Source organism: Cloeon dipterum, chromosome 1 (genome assembly GCF_949628265.1).
Source record: "Cloeon dipterum chromosome 1, ieCloDipt1.1, whole genome shotgun sequence".
NCBI lineage: Eukaryota > Metazoa > Arthropoda > Insecta > Ephemeroptera > Baetidae > Cloeon > Cloeon dipterum.
The window spans coordinates 33763401-33778288 of NC_088786.1; the positions used below are offsets into that span (position 1 = coordinate 33763401).

General features: G+C 42.5%; 1 protein-coding gene across 1 annotated transcript in view; it reads right to left on the reverse strand.

The window, feature by feature from the left end:
• LOC135947785 (uncharacterized) overlaps positions 1–14888 on the reverse strand; it is a 117017-nt gene that overhangs the window by 34866 nt on the left and 67263 nt on the right. The window contains exon 3 of the mRNA XM_065496722.1: positions 10916–10956. The gene's annotated coding sequence lies outside the window, so the exon portion shown is untranslated. The remainder of the gene's footprint in view (positions 1–10915; positions 10957–14888) is intronic.

Genomic DNA, 14888 nt, shown 5'->3' on the forward strand with positions numbered 1-14888 from the left:
CGGCAAGATTGAGCACTCGATCTACACAGAATTGCTGTTTTGTTCTACTTCTCCTCCCTCTTTCCATTTGCCGCACCTCTTTTTTGCCTCCAGGCCGTTTTTAATACTTTCGCGTCGCGTATATTTCCATTTTTATGAGCAAATAATGAGAGAAGAAGCACCTGCTGCTGGCACTCTGCTAAATCAGCAGGATGCTGATTTTTTTTCTCTCTCTCAAGGACAGCGAAAATCCATCCATGACAGGCAGGAATTTTTATTTTAATTCTATGAAAACGCAAACAATACTGGCGATTAGTCAGTTAAGCTGAGAGGTGAAATCCGCTGCTGTCAACTGTCCAGCGCACTTGAAAGGGTGCAGTGTGTTCAAACGAGCCGTGGGTATTTGTTTTGTTTCACGCAAAACATTTCAGTGCCTGCGGCGGCTCGAATATCTGCCGTGTTTATGACGCCACAAAGGTAGCACCGCAACTTCAAATGAATGCTAGCGATGCCAGCGAGCGAGCAAAAATGAAAAATTTATTAATCCGCAACGCAGCAGCCACCGTGCACAACATGTATCAAACAAAGCGCGTCGTCTCGCTGCGCGCACACTGTATTTTTTCTAATTAATTCAGCATTAAATCACGCCGGTGACGCGTGCACGCTAATCTCGCAGCTAAGCACTGGTTTTTTTTTCAGCGAAGCGCATACATCACGCCTAATTGAACAAAACGGGGTACGTTGATTGGGGGTTCAAATTTCATCTGCTGTCTAGTCGTTGTTAAAATTTCATCGGCGCTTCCGCAAATTCGATTACAGTAGCGAGCGAGCGGGCGAGAGCAGCTTTGGCCGCCGGTCTCGAGGGTGTTCCTACTTTATTATTACAGACCAAGGTAGCCGCCCGGTTGACATGAGTCGAGGAGAGATTTGGGTTGTCTCTGGTGGCCGAGAGAAGTGACCACCGCGCGTCTTGTCAAGATCCCCGGCCCGACCGCCGGTCGGCAAGAGCCTTTTCTTGCTACACGCACTAAGAGGATGGACGGAGATGGAGTAGCGAGGCGGCTCCCTTTACTCCTCTCTCGCTCGTGGCGGTGCATACACAATCAAATAATTTATGGCGCTGCAGATTGGCTTGCTCCAAATATTTTCAGCCGTTCGTCCCGTGAATTATGACTTGAATTGGTAAATCGGTCAAAGTTTGCCGTTTGGGAGTTTTCCAAATATTGAGCGATATGCGCGTGATTACCATCAAACATGGAAAGGCCCAGTGTGTGATTCAACACAGAATGATACGCGGTTGGGACTTTTATTTTTGGAATTAATGTGGAAACGTGAGCCTGTTTAGCTTCTTTACACTAAATAAGCACGAATAATGGAATCTTAAGACTTTGAGCCCAAATTTAAATTGCTAAAATCATTAAAAAAAACGTAAAAAATCACCCGAAGTTTTCTTAATGCCTCTATAATAGCTCTATCTTGTAATGTCTCTGTTGTTGCTTCCAATTTTTTTATCTGAGCTTCTCCAGACGGTTTTAGAAATTTTAAAGGTGCTTTTTAAACAAATATTGGATTTAGAAAGCAAATTTTTGGTTTAGCTTTCAAGTTAAAACCATTGAAACTTAAAATCGTATTTAGTTTCTGTTGCAAGATGTATAAATAAGGCTGGAAATCTTTTGATTTTTTTATCACACTTTTTATTTTTTTTTAATTTTAATACAGATTTTAATGATCCCATGAAGCTTTGAAGACAGTTGTCAGCTATGCATAAACAATGAAACGTTAGAGTATTAAATTTAAGTCTTACTGGCTTTGTTACAACAATAAAGATTACAAAGAAAAAACAATAATTCTACTCTTTTAGCGATGAAAATTTGCAACCCTAAATCAAAATAAAATTTGAATATGTGTTAAGAAAAATTAGGAAATCTGGTAGAAGCCATCTAAATGGTGTCAAAAATTATAAAGATGTGTTCTTGCCGAAAAACCACGTCTACAACTATCAACCATAATAAAGTACTTTTGCCTTGAGAAACATTTCAAAGCTATTTCACGTAAAATCATTTCTTAACATTCAAAAATACTGTTCGTATATTAGTCCAGGAGAAAAGTCTATACAACTTAAAAAATTGAGGTCTACATTAAAGTTTTTAGATTTTCCATCTAAATATTGGTTTATCCCTTCAGATTAGAAGTAGTGTTTATATTATAAATTTAAGTTAATTTAAGAATTTAAATCTTAACGCAAAATAAAAGCGAATTGAAAATTTTCTTAAAATTCAATTCTTTCGCTTTTTGGCTGTCACGCACGCTTTTGAGTGCTTGGTAAGTCAAGAAACGTATCCAGCAAAGCTCAAATAGAAGAAATTGAGCAACATGATGGCAAAATCGATGCGCAATGTGACAGTGTGAAGACGGGCTCCGGGGCGCGCGTTGAAGATGCATGCACAGGGGGAGATATACCATTCTCACGCGCGCTCCGTGTGTTTATGTGCACTTTCGAGAGTAGATCTAGGCGAGCTTTAAGGGATGCCGCCCTCAAAATAGACTCATCAAAGCTAGAAGCACTCGGTCGAAAACACGCCCTAAAGAGCGGTCTTGTTGGCAGCACGCGTTTTCATTCTTGCGCCGCAATTTCAGCGAGGCCGAGCGCCGTGCAAGGCGCAAATGGGCCGCAGCGCTGAATATTCCGCTCACTTGACAGAGTATCATTGCGTCGTGCCGGTGTTGGCTCCAGGAGTGTATTCATGCGTCGAGATAAAAGATGGGTAGTCGGGCAGAAGAGCAGCTCGTTTCGCTGGCAAGAGGGCAACTCCGCGTGTAAAGGCAACAATGGGCTCGCTAATCCCCTCAGGGCGCGAATCGAGAGCACTGCAAAGGTCAGACGGCCGCGATTTATGCATTCGGGCGCCAGGTGTAGCAAGATAGTCTCTGTTAAGAAAGTCGATGCATGTTTGTCCGCGGGGACGGCAAACTTTCAAATAAGGGCTCACATTCGGGATTATCAGCCGGTAACTTTTTTAATATTTCTCTGCTTAGTGCAGGCTCTCCCTTTGTAATGAAAAGAGTTTGCCGGCAGTCTTGATGGACGAGAGGACGCGAAATCAATCTATTTGTGTGTTTGTGTACTTGCTTTGCTGCACGACGCCAATATTTGCCATTCTCTCCGCCACGGAATTGGAAGAAATGATAACATTATTAAGAACGGGAGTGAAGCATTGTGCATGTGTGCTGCGCTCGAACCCCCTTTCAATCGTCACTGCAGCGCACGAATTTAATTTCCACTCAAATTGCGATGAATGCCTTGGTAAAAAGGTCGCTGTCAACGCGAGTTTAATCTTGAGCAGACGAAGGCCGATAAGCTGGTTTTGACGGCAACCAATTGAATTTGGCGGTTGCGAGAGCCCATTCACTTCTTGCAAAGTCAGCATCGTGAGATCCTTTCAAGCAAAAATTTGCGTGAGCGCTTGGAAATTATTCAGAAAATCCACCAAGTCTGCTTTTCTGTTTGTTTAAGGCTTTCTCTTACAAAATATAAGAAATTGACTGGCGTTAATTGTCGTAATTCGACATATCATTCAAACATTTTAAGATGAAGCAAAAAAGACAGTTTTAAATTATTTATTGTTGTTGGTTTTAGGGCATCGTTTGTAGCAAAATTCAAACAACTTGAGGCTTTTGTTGACATTTACTAGCAAAATCTCCATTTATGCCCTTTTTCAAGTGGTATATTTTTCTGTAAGGGTTAATTTCTCTTCATAAGGAAAATGTTTTAAAAATTTAACAACAGAGGGAGACAGACCATACATATGCTGACATTTTAAAAATCTTTAAATTTAAGGTATAAAATGCACCGGAGGCCGGATTCACGCGACGCGCAGTTATGGCGTCTGGTAGAGTACGGCGGGAAAGTTAAAATCGTAAAATGAAATTTATCATGAAAATAGCTTCATAGCATCATGAATATTTTTGTTGTTATTTCTTTACTGACCAGCTGATTAGCCCGGTAATTGGCGAATCGACCGTTAGATGGCACATCAGGCTGATGAAATGTAACAATATACGCCAGAATGAAATTATTAGTTCGGCACGCCTATTTTTCGACACTTCTGATTGGCCGCTGGACTGTCTCCTGATTGGCCTCCATTACTTCGACGCCATGTTCACTTCTGACCGGCGGGAACCAACACAGATTGCAACCTGGCCCCCGGTGATAGATATATCTTCTATCAACCTATGAAGCATTAAAATATTTAATAATTAAAGAGAGCAAAGTTGAAAACAAAATGTTCGGCAGGCAGACTGAAAGTTCAACTAGCAACGAAAACTGGTCGATAAAGCACCACTTGTGTCAGCTGATGTCGATATTTGCTCGGCCTCAAAGTCAGCAAACGGCCGAATATTAAATTGTCATCGCCTAATTGAGACGCGTAATTAGTTTATGTGGATGACACTTGATTTAGTCGGGTACGCTCCAACTACAACATTGTTATTCCACTCTCACATTCGCTGCAAGAGGGCAGCCGACCGTGAGAGAGCAGCCGCATCCAACCAGCCTATGTGCCAGCCTACATTATGCATACACGCCCGGTTTACATGTGTGGCAGGCTAATTTTATTACCACTATCATCACAGGCCGCAAGGCACGACAAGCGAAGAAGCAAAACTAGCCAGCGTCCAAACAGAATTTCCCCTGAGAAGCCGGTCATTTGCAATTCCTGACGACGCCGTAAACGGAACACGCGCGCGCGAGGATATGTAATGAAACTCACGCACGCTTTCATACCTGTAGCATTTATTTGCGTCGGTGTCCAATTTTTCCCCGTCAGAAAATTTTGCGTTGTTTCAAAAAATACATTAAACATTCGTCTGCAGCGTGAAAAGCGGTTTCTATTACGGTATTGTGTTACCAAAATAATGCGTCACTGAGTAAATGTAGCAGCGTGAGCAGGTAGAAAGACAAATTTCGTGACAAGCCGTAATCAATCCCCAGATTGCCTCGAACCACGCCATTTTTTCGTGTTTTCCGAGTGAATCGATGTCGACTATCAAATGCCTTTGGAAGATTTAAGTACAGCGTTCTTACAACAAAGCGGCATTCTTTTCAATGCAAACAGAAAGGCTCGGTAAACAGCGCATAACTTTTTTCTCTTCGGTCGTTTGTATCGATCTCTTGTCCACGAATTCACCGCCTTCGGTGGAAAAAAAGAGACAGCAGCGTGTTTTTCTCTTAACAAGGAAGAGAAATATTTGTTCTTCACCGTTTCTGCCACGATCCGAGAGACAGGAGCAGCAAAAATGTGACATTTACATCCTCTCCAGTCGGCGCGTCAATATGTAAAACAATAAATCTATGCCAAATAATAGGCGAGAGTATCTAGGCCGAGCGAATCCGTCCCCTGAGAGAATAAAAACGAGGACATGTACAGCAAATAATGTGACAAATCCTGCGGAAAAAATGCATTTTTTGCACTGGTTGAAAGAGTGCAGTATGCAAACAATGTGGGACGCGGATTTATGTGTCATGACTCAAACACGGCAGTTTATGTCAAACACACAGGTTTCTTGGCTCTCGGCCATTTTCCGAGCATATACCAAACTCAATCAGAAAAAGAGCGTGGTGAGGAAAGGGATTTCGGTTTAGTTGTTAAGGTGTGCATTTATTTACTAGTGAATTTTGTTTTGTTTGCATTTTTAGACAATAGTAAAATGCTTCGATTTTTAATCAAGGTAGTAAAAATAGCGTTTTATTTTAAAGACAATGAAACGCTTTGTATGAACAATTAAATGAGAAATCATATATGTGCACGCAAAAATCCTTCTCTGCGAAGCAAACAAAAGTACGTCGCAGCATTAATTTCCTGGAAATCGCAGATGGTGCTTAAGCTATTTTCATCGCGCGACAATAAGGTTTTGTTTGCTCTTTGATAATGGCGACAACACGCAGCGGAGCCTGTTGGAGCGGGAACATCCTTTTTGAAAATTAAGATTGTCTCGTGAATTTACGTCTGGACGCCTGAAGGCATTTTCGCTGAAATTCGAAGTATGAGCGTTATTCCGCACGCTTTTCTCTTTGAGAGCTAATTACTCGACTTTACCATTGAAATAACACGAGCGGTGACAGAAACGCTTGGCTGCGTGCAGATCAAGAGACAGTTGTATTATTTCCAGGAATCTGCTTTTGTTATTTTAAATCCTTGAACAAACTGACAAAACTGACTGATCACGTTGGAAAAGGAAAATGAAGGATAAAAATTATTTTTTTAAACCATTTGATTGCACCGGTGCTCATAACGCAAATTTGGTTCCAACTCTATAAATTGTTCGTGCGTTTAGGTTTGCAGACGTACGTTTTTTTGCATAATCTTTCTTCGCTCTTATAAAAGTTCGTCGAGTAATGCGATTTATTCCAGGTGGGAAGCAAACAAGAAAAGATCAGGACGGTATAATGATCACAGTCATAAAAACATATTCTTTAATACTGCAATATATATCTTAATCATATTATTTGTACAATTATTTGATAAGCTATTTATATCATGAAACCAATTGGATGCATGATATGTGTAAGCCGATATCGTGTTCAGTATAAAATGGTATAAAATATTGTTAGTGAAGATCCATATGCTTATTTGACTCTTGATTTCAGATGCATTGAAAAGGCTATATTACAAGCTTAGGAATAGATCAAAAAGTGGTCTCAAATATACTCTTTGTATAAAAGCGAGAAAATACGAGTGTTCTTAAAGGGAATCGAAATCAACGCGATTTCCGTGCAGCTGAAAAACTTTGCTGGATTATGCGCGTTTATCACGACATTCAAATCAGCGAATCTGGAAAAAAGATTTTAGTGAAACGCTTTATTTTTGTGAATTGCGGCAAACATTCTCGGCCGTACGAGAATCTGCTCGGTGGTGCCGGATATTTCTCTACGAATTGCAGGTTGCAGGCTCACAGCAAACATGTAGCCTTTTTTAACGACATTTCGAACAAGCTGGAGGACGTGTCCTTCTTCTGCAACCTGGACAGCAAGATTAGCTCTAGGGAGAGGCTGGCAGTTCTGGTATGGCTGGATGGGGTTGGCCTTCCCCGCGTGCACGTCATGCGGGACAACAGATTGCACGCGAATCTGATGCTCGGTGACTGGAAACGTTCTTATTAACTTTTTTTTGTCTTTCAACGGCTTTTAAACGAATTCCTGCCGGAATGTGGGGCGCCAGGCTGAATTTAGGAAACAGAAGAATTCGGAGGATGGCTCTGAACCAAATGATGGTTTTTGGAGAAAAGGCGCTCTTCAAAACGACAAATTCGTTTGGCCTCTTGCCACTTAAGCCGGTGGTATTCACGCTTTTTAATCCACTGAGTTTCGTGTTCAGGAGGAGTGAAAAGTTGGTTTCGCAGAATTTTTCATGCAGCATGACAGTTACCTTAGCGACCAATGCCGGTCTATGGACGTCATCCTACCATTCCCAACAAACAGCAAGGCATATAAATGAGTATGAAATAGGGCGAGTTGGATTCGCCGAATTCAGCTGAGTTTAATTTAATAACTCGAAATCAATTAGTACATATTGATAAGGGAACGATTTGGGCATCTTGAAATAGACACCCGCCCCAAATGAAGTCTCTCCACTTAAGTTCCGTGTCCTTTGCGTTTTTTAGTCTTTGATTCTACAAGGAAAACAACATCATCTGGAGTGGATCAATTTAGTTATTCATGAAAATAACTGCCGACACTGCTGGCTCAAATGATACAATGCCAGGAGCCGTTGTATGAATTTTGAATTCAAAACACGTTTACCTTCTCTTGGATATGTGTTATAAATTGGATATTTACTGACTACGCTGTTGCTCGATCATTGCGCCGCTAATACGACGTTGCGGTGCTGAGAAAAAGTGTCATAAAGGAAGGCAGTCGCCCGAAGAATAAATTTCACGGTACGTTAAGTAGTTGCATTTTCCTCCTCTCTCGATATGGCAGGAGCAAGAGGAAGCAGCCATCGAAGCCGCATCGAGCTATGCAGAGATGGGAATTCCTTGTGGGAATAATGCAGCCAAGCAGCTGGCACACTTCGCTCCGGCGAGCTATACTTTATAACCACGCATCTCATGCCCCGGCAGCGTTTTCCAAACTCATTGTTCGTCTCGCTGTATATAATTCCATACCTGGCATTCCCGGAAGCACAGACGGCTTTTACGCCGAATCGGCATCGCGGGCGGGGCACTCGTAATGAAATACCGCGAAGCAGTCGAATGACGCCGACGACGCGATAAAATAAACCCGCCGCGCCTTTGTCGCACAAAAGGCATTAAGCACTTTGGGCAAAAAGTGCGTTGCCACAATTCCACGTTTCACCACGATTATTCTTCATTAAGAAAATGTATTCGCGCGCGCAGACGGCATTAAAAAGCGCGCCGCCGGCAAACACAGCAACAGTGGCAGCCCCGTAAAATATTTTACGTCCCGAGAAGAAATTAAAACTTCCTTGGAGAGATGATTTCGTCTTGGCAGCTTCATTTTGCGAACTTTTTATCACTGAGACGGCGCGCGGGATTTATGCCTCGCTTTGATTCCTCGTGGGGGTTTGCCGCCCGCGTCGTCGTTCGTCTTTCTCTGCACTGGCCGGCAGCTGCACCACTGACGGCATCTGCAGACTTTCACACAACTGGTACATTTCGTCTCGACGATGAAATTTCCCTCTTCCCGACGGCTCTAAGTGGGAATTTGCATGCGACGCACTCAATCGCCGCCACTCGTTTTAATCCGGCCTCTTTTCACTGCCAGTGATGGATTTTCATTTTATCGTGCCCAGCTAACGACACGCCGTCTTTTACTGCCTGCATTTTATCTTGCCCAATTAACTAAGTCTGCTGGATGTTCCGATTGCAATTTCAAGAGGTGTAAAATTTATGTTACTCTAGAGATATTTTAATTCTGAAGATCGTATCTTGCTTAAGCCTGGGAAAACTCCAGCATTAGAGAAATCACATGCAAATGGAAAATTTGCTGCAATGTTATCGAAAAATCAAGGTTTGGGGAAAATTATGATTTAGGGCCGCTTTTTAATATTTTAATTCGTTCTTCTATATTAAAATTACCAGTTTTTAGGTGTGTTGTATTATTATTTGGAGGATAGAAAGAGGGATGAAATGATGAAGACCGATGAATTCAGATTGACGAATTTGGTTGGTGTAATAGTTACAGTTGGAAATCCGATCGGACACTTAATCAAATACCAGAACTGAAATGGTTTACAATAATAAGTGATAAATTCTTTTGCTAACTGATGGTTGGACTCACACCCCTTTGAATCGAGTTCTGCAAAATTAAACGAATCACGTCAGCACCGTGTGGCTGACGGACGAAAACTGAATTCTTATTTTAAAATCATCTTTCTGCTGTTAAACAATAATGCAAAATTACAATAATTCAAACCGCCGACAATTGTTGGCTTCCAACTAAAAGCAGGTCCGCGTTGTTGTTCCGCTACAATTATTATGATGATTGATAATTATATTTTTTTGGTTTAGTTGATTTTGATATCGGATGAAATTGCTTAAAATTTCCCGGTTGGCTGGAATTTTAAATTGAAGCGCAATATGATGACAAACAGGCAAATTTAATGAGACAAGGAGTTCTAGCTGTTTTTCATTAACATGAAAGCTTATCTTTTATGTATGGAAAAAATATAACAAAAATATCGAACATTCATTTATTTCATCAATGCGAAATTAGTTACTGCTTTACAACATTCGAAGCTAGCAATTAATTTGCACGCTGAAAGGATTTTATTAAATACCCGAAGCGAATTAATAACATTTTGTGTATGCACGCCATCCGAGTAATTCATTTATTTAATTTATGAACGAAACGGGATGATGAATGACGCACGAAAACAATACAGCAAAATATATCGTGTTTCCAGCTTAAAGCCGACCTCGCGTTTTGTGCGTGTATACCTCGTTTGCCCGAACATGATGATTATTTTGTTCTTTTCTGGGCAGTTACCGCTGTAAACACATGTTTTGTATACACGCCAGCATCGACCGAGCGATATGCCAGGAAAGGGATCACTTGTTCGCTGAATACCCATCTGCAGTACGAACAGAACGTGGACGGACAAAAGCAGTCGACCGTCGGAGCTAGCCAGCATTTTATTCCTCCGCGTGCACAGGCAATATTAAAAACATTGGCCCAACGCGCGGACGCGATCAAATATTGAAACGCCATCAACTGCAGGACACCGCTTTTTCAATTGGCCATTCAATCAATTGCGGCGTGAAATCAGTGTAAATGTGCACGCACGGGCGCCGGTCGAAACAGCGAAATATCCGTTTTTCCGGCCCCGTTTCCAGCAGTCTCGGTCCATCCTGTTGATTGGCAAACAATTCCATCCGCTGGCGGCAAAGTAATCGCTTGGGCAAAGCAGCACTGACGTTGAAATACGGTGCTTTGCGGCCTCGTGCGAATAAGTCACTGGTCTGCAGCTTCAATTTCATTAGACGTGTGCGCGCACGCTCGGTGCAGAATTAATAGCTGGTTAAAGTTGCCCGATTAATATTAATTCTGCGTTGCGGTTCGGGGCCGACTCTCGCGCGCCCAATAAGCCGCGTCGATACATTCTTGCCTGCAATTCGGTGCCTCGTTACCCGCTTTTGAGCCACCTCTAGGGAAATCCGCTATTGGCCTGGAGAGGATTCCTTTTGTCTGCGCAAAAGAGCGCACAAGGGGCCAAATTAAATAAATTCCGGGCGCAAATTGAAAAAGCGCGCCCGCGCGAACGGAGCGGGGATTCTACAAATTCAAAGGAGAAAAGCTCACAAAGGCTGCCAAGATTATTATTCCTTAGTCAAAGTAGTTTCTAACTTAATTTCGGTCGCGAAATAATACAATAATTGCATTTCGTCAGGAAATTTTGACGGAGTAGTTTTTGCTCACCTGAACTTTCCTCGGCGTGAAGATGCTTCAATTTTCCAAGTCTGAAACAAACGAGTGAAATTGAAGAAGGGCCATAGAAACGTTTGTTGTAATTGGTCGTCTATCAATTGATTTTTTTTTAATTCTCGAGGCGTTTAAAAAAAAATAAGAGAAATATTTGCGTGCAATTGAGGCACTATTTGACCTTAACAGATCCTAGCGCTGCCTTCGATTAATCTAAATCATGAATTGGACAGTTGAACTGTAAAGTTTAAAAGTATTTGTAAACTAGATCCACAAATTACATTATTTTTCAAATCGACTTAAAATATTATTCAATTTTCAACGTCGATTTTGCAATGGCTACCAACATACACTAGAAATAAATTAAATTTAACATCAATCTTACAGTTAATGTGTCCCAATCGGCTTCTTTAGCTTTAAAACAGTTCAGGTAAATTCATTTCCAACTTTTTTAGTATGAGATTTGACAAAATTTGAATGTTTGCATGAAAATCTGAAAGTGAACATTTAAATCCTTCTCAGAGCGTCATTTCAAGGGGACATTTCCAACACAGCAAGCGTCGAGTGGAATGAGCGAGTCGAGCTTTTGGTTCCGGCGGGCCTAAACTTTTTCCAAGTGGCGCCCTTTGTGCGTCTCCCCTCACAGTCAGCCCGGCTCGTGAGAGGTCACGTTTCATTAAAGATAAGCATGCAAATACGCACAATGGAGTTTTTGCGCGCAACGTCAGGCCCCCTGGTGGCGCGAGGCTGAGCAATTAATTAGGCACGTTACTGCATTTTTATGGCGGATCGTGACCTCAGCTGCGGAGGACGTGACACGCCGCCGCGCCGGACAACTTTCGCCCTTTTGTTTCACTCTGGATGCGAGCAGCAAGTTGTTGCATGCGCTCTCGTTCTAAAGATTTATCTCTCCTTTATTGTAATAAAGAGAGCCCCGGATACGGTTTCGCTCAAGTGTCGACTCAATTTATTTTTTGCCTGCCCCGCTGTCGCTCGGTTTATTTTATTGCTTCTTACGAGGAAAACAATTTATCGAGCACCTTTGCCGCCAGATTAAATAAATTGCTACCGTGACACGACAGTACGTAATTTACTCCAGACATCTGCTCAACTCGTGGACTCATTCAAAGAAAATTAATTAAGCTTGTAATTTATCCAGCTGAAAGATGCTGTCATCACAAAATTCGTTTTAATGTTTGTAAAGGAATTAGGGCTCTCGAGTCGTAACTACGCCTTTTATGGCGCTAAAATTCGAGAGTTGAAATTATAGATTTGCTACACAAATATGGCATTTTTTATTATGATATAAGCAGCGGGAGCCAGATCTGCGATAAAATTGGTTCGCACTGCGCAGATCCAAGATGGCGTCTGAATGTGGGAAACAAAAAGCTCTCTTTGGATTCGCGTACGAGTATCAAGAGTTTGTTTTTATGATCCAAAAGACACAGTTAGTACAAATAATGCAAATTATGTCACAATTGACCAAAACTTGCTTTCTTACGTGCACGCTTTTTCGCGCCATATTCCACCGGACGCCATATCTGCGCGTCGCACGAATCTGGACCCCGCTGGATAAGAGCTACCGATGCAAAAAAAATGTAGCAAACAAATTGAAAAAACTTCATCAGCTTTGTTTAAACATTCTCTGCTTTTATAGTCGCTGAATTAAAAAATAAATAAACAGTTTTTCAATTTAGGTCACTTGCTGACTGCCTTGAGCGGACAGGTTAAAGTTCAATTATCTGACATTCCATTAATAAAATCAGTCTGCACCTATTCACTTGCGCCAATTTGACGCCCCCATCTGCTCCCGAGCAGCAGTTGTCGGGGCCATTATGCAACCACAGCACACGTATGTGCCAAGCAGGTTGCATAACCGCAAACTTATCCGATCGGATTAGGCGGGCGAGTCAGTCGCAGAAGTTGGCTCCATTCTCTCTTTCTTTCGCGCTCCCAGCAGTCCGTTCTTTCTTTCACTCGGCTCGGCACTCTTTCTTTATTTATTACTCGCAGCCGGGAGAACTCATTTTGCGCGATAAAACAGACAGCTGCTGAGTTGACAGGCACGTCCGTGTTTTGACGTGGTGCGCGCGCGGCGGCCCTTTTCTTCTCATTGAAAGGATTTTCTCTTTTGGCCAGTGAAAGGAAATCAATTAAATCTGTGTTTCAGGGACTCGAGGGTTAAAAGCTTTTCTCCGCAGACTTTTTTTACTTAACGCTGCCGCAGGAGGAGAAAGGAAAAAGAATGTCGGCCGAGATTCGGGCTCGCCTCCTAATAAAAAGAATGATTTTCATGGAACACATCCGAGCGTGTGGTCCCAGCGGCGCCCGTCGCAGAATTTACAATTCAGCCCTTTCTCAGGCACCGCCGGTGCCGCGTCGAGACGTATGGTATGATCACAAGGGTCGTTTCCAGAAGTAGAAATCGAAGCGTAAATTACATCCAGCAGAACAGGGGGGAAGCGAGTGCGCTCGAGTGAGAAGGCAAACTTCGTAGCGAAGGCCATAATTGGAGTCAGGTGTTTTTAGATTTTGTCTGTTTAGACTGTTAGGACTGTTATAGGAAAGTAGGACGCCAACTTACTTTGCCAATCGGCTGAACTCGCCGTGAAAGGAGAAATAATGCAGCAAATTTATCGGTTTTAATACGAGTTTTCAAAATGCGAATAAAACTACTGCACAAAAGAGTTTTTCATTCGTGCACTACATAAATTCAAAGCATTCCTCTTAGGTTTCCATTAAAATGATCATCATTACATTCAAATTGTTTTATCATTACGTGGAAATACTTTCCAAGTGGATGCTATGTTCATAAAGTGGAACAGATTAAAAGCTGCGCTCTTTTTAGAGGAAAATTCAAATAGCAAAACAGAATTAACAACGTGCATTGCAGAATTACACAACGTGAGTGCGCTTGTTTCCCCATCATCAAACGCCGGCAGTCATATCGGTACAAGAGAGAGAGAGCATGCTTGTGTGTCTTTTAATGTGATGATGAATCGAATGGCGCATGTAGATTGATCTAATTCGCCTTTGATGTCGGCAATTCATTTGCAAAATCACAAATATGAGGTAATGAAACGCGAAAACAGAAGGCGTCAGCTATGCATCGACTCTTCCGACGCCCTCGACGCTAAGCAAATTCCAATTACGGAGCAAGCGCGCGGCAAATTCCGATATTATCCGCTTGCATTTTTCGCCAAATAAACTGCGCGGTCGCAAATTCATGCGAACGTATAATACGGTTTCATTAGCATGCATTGTGTCTCTGTTCCCATTTGCTTTATTAATATCACTGATGCTGATTAATAAGCGTCGAGGGGCCTGGCAAACGGACTAAATGACACACGCCCGCCAATTCGTGCAAATTTAACGCCCGTTGCGTTGTCAGTCAGACCGATAAAGCACTGGGAATGACCATTTTTTTTAATTAAAACCCGCGGCAAGTGTGGGAAGACGGCGCAGATTTTTTTCTGCTCTCGGCCGGTGCAGGCAACAAGCGAAATTTCTGTCTCTCTAACGGTTCATTCGTCATTGTTAACTGCAGCGGGGGCCACGGGAAAAAATGTATTTTAATCACAAAAAGCGCTCTCGCAGGAGACGATGCCGGTGGTGGCGGTGCAAATTGCTTTTGTGTTGCGAAGGTCGATAAAATGTAAGCACACGCATCAGCCGCAACACGCCGGCATAAATATCTCCCTAGACAAGAGTGTCGGCGGCGGCGGCAGAGTGCAAAAACGCGCGCGCGTATATGTGTATAAATTCGGCTCGATGGCATTCCTATAGAGCGAGCACAACTCCGGCACTTCATTAGGGAAATGGATCCTCCGTTTTCTCCGCATTTTTGTAACGAAATAATAACTCTGGCTCGCGTTTTTGCGTGCGGTTTGCATTTTCTGTACAAAAAAGAGCAGCAGCTGCTCGCGTTTCGGCCCGCGAGAACGCGCGGGAAAGGAATACCGTGTCAGAT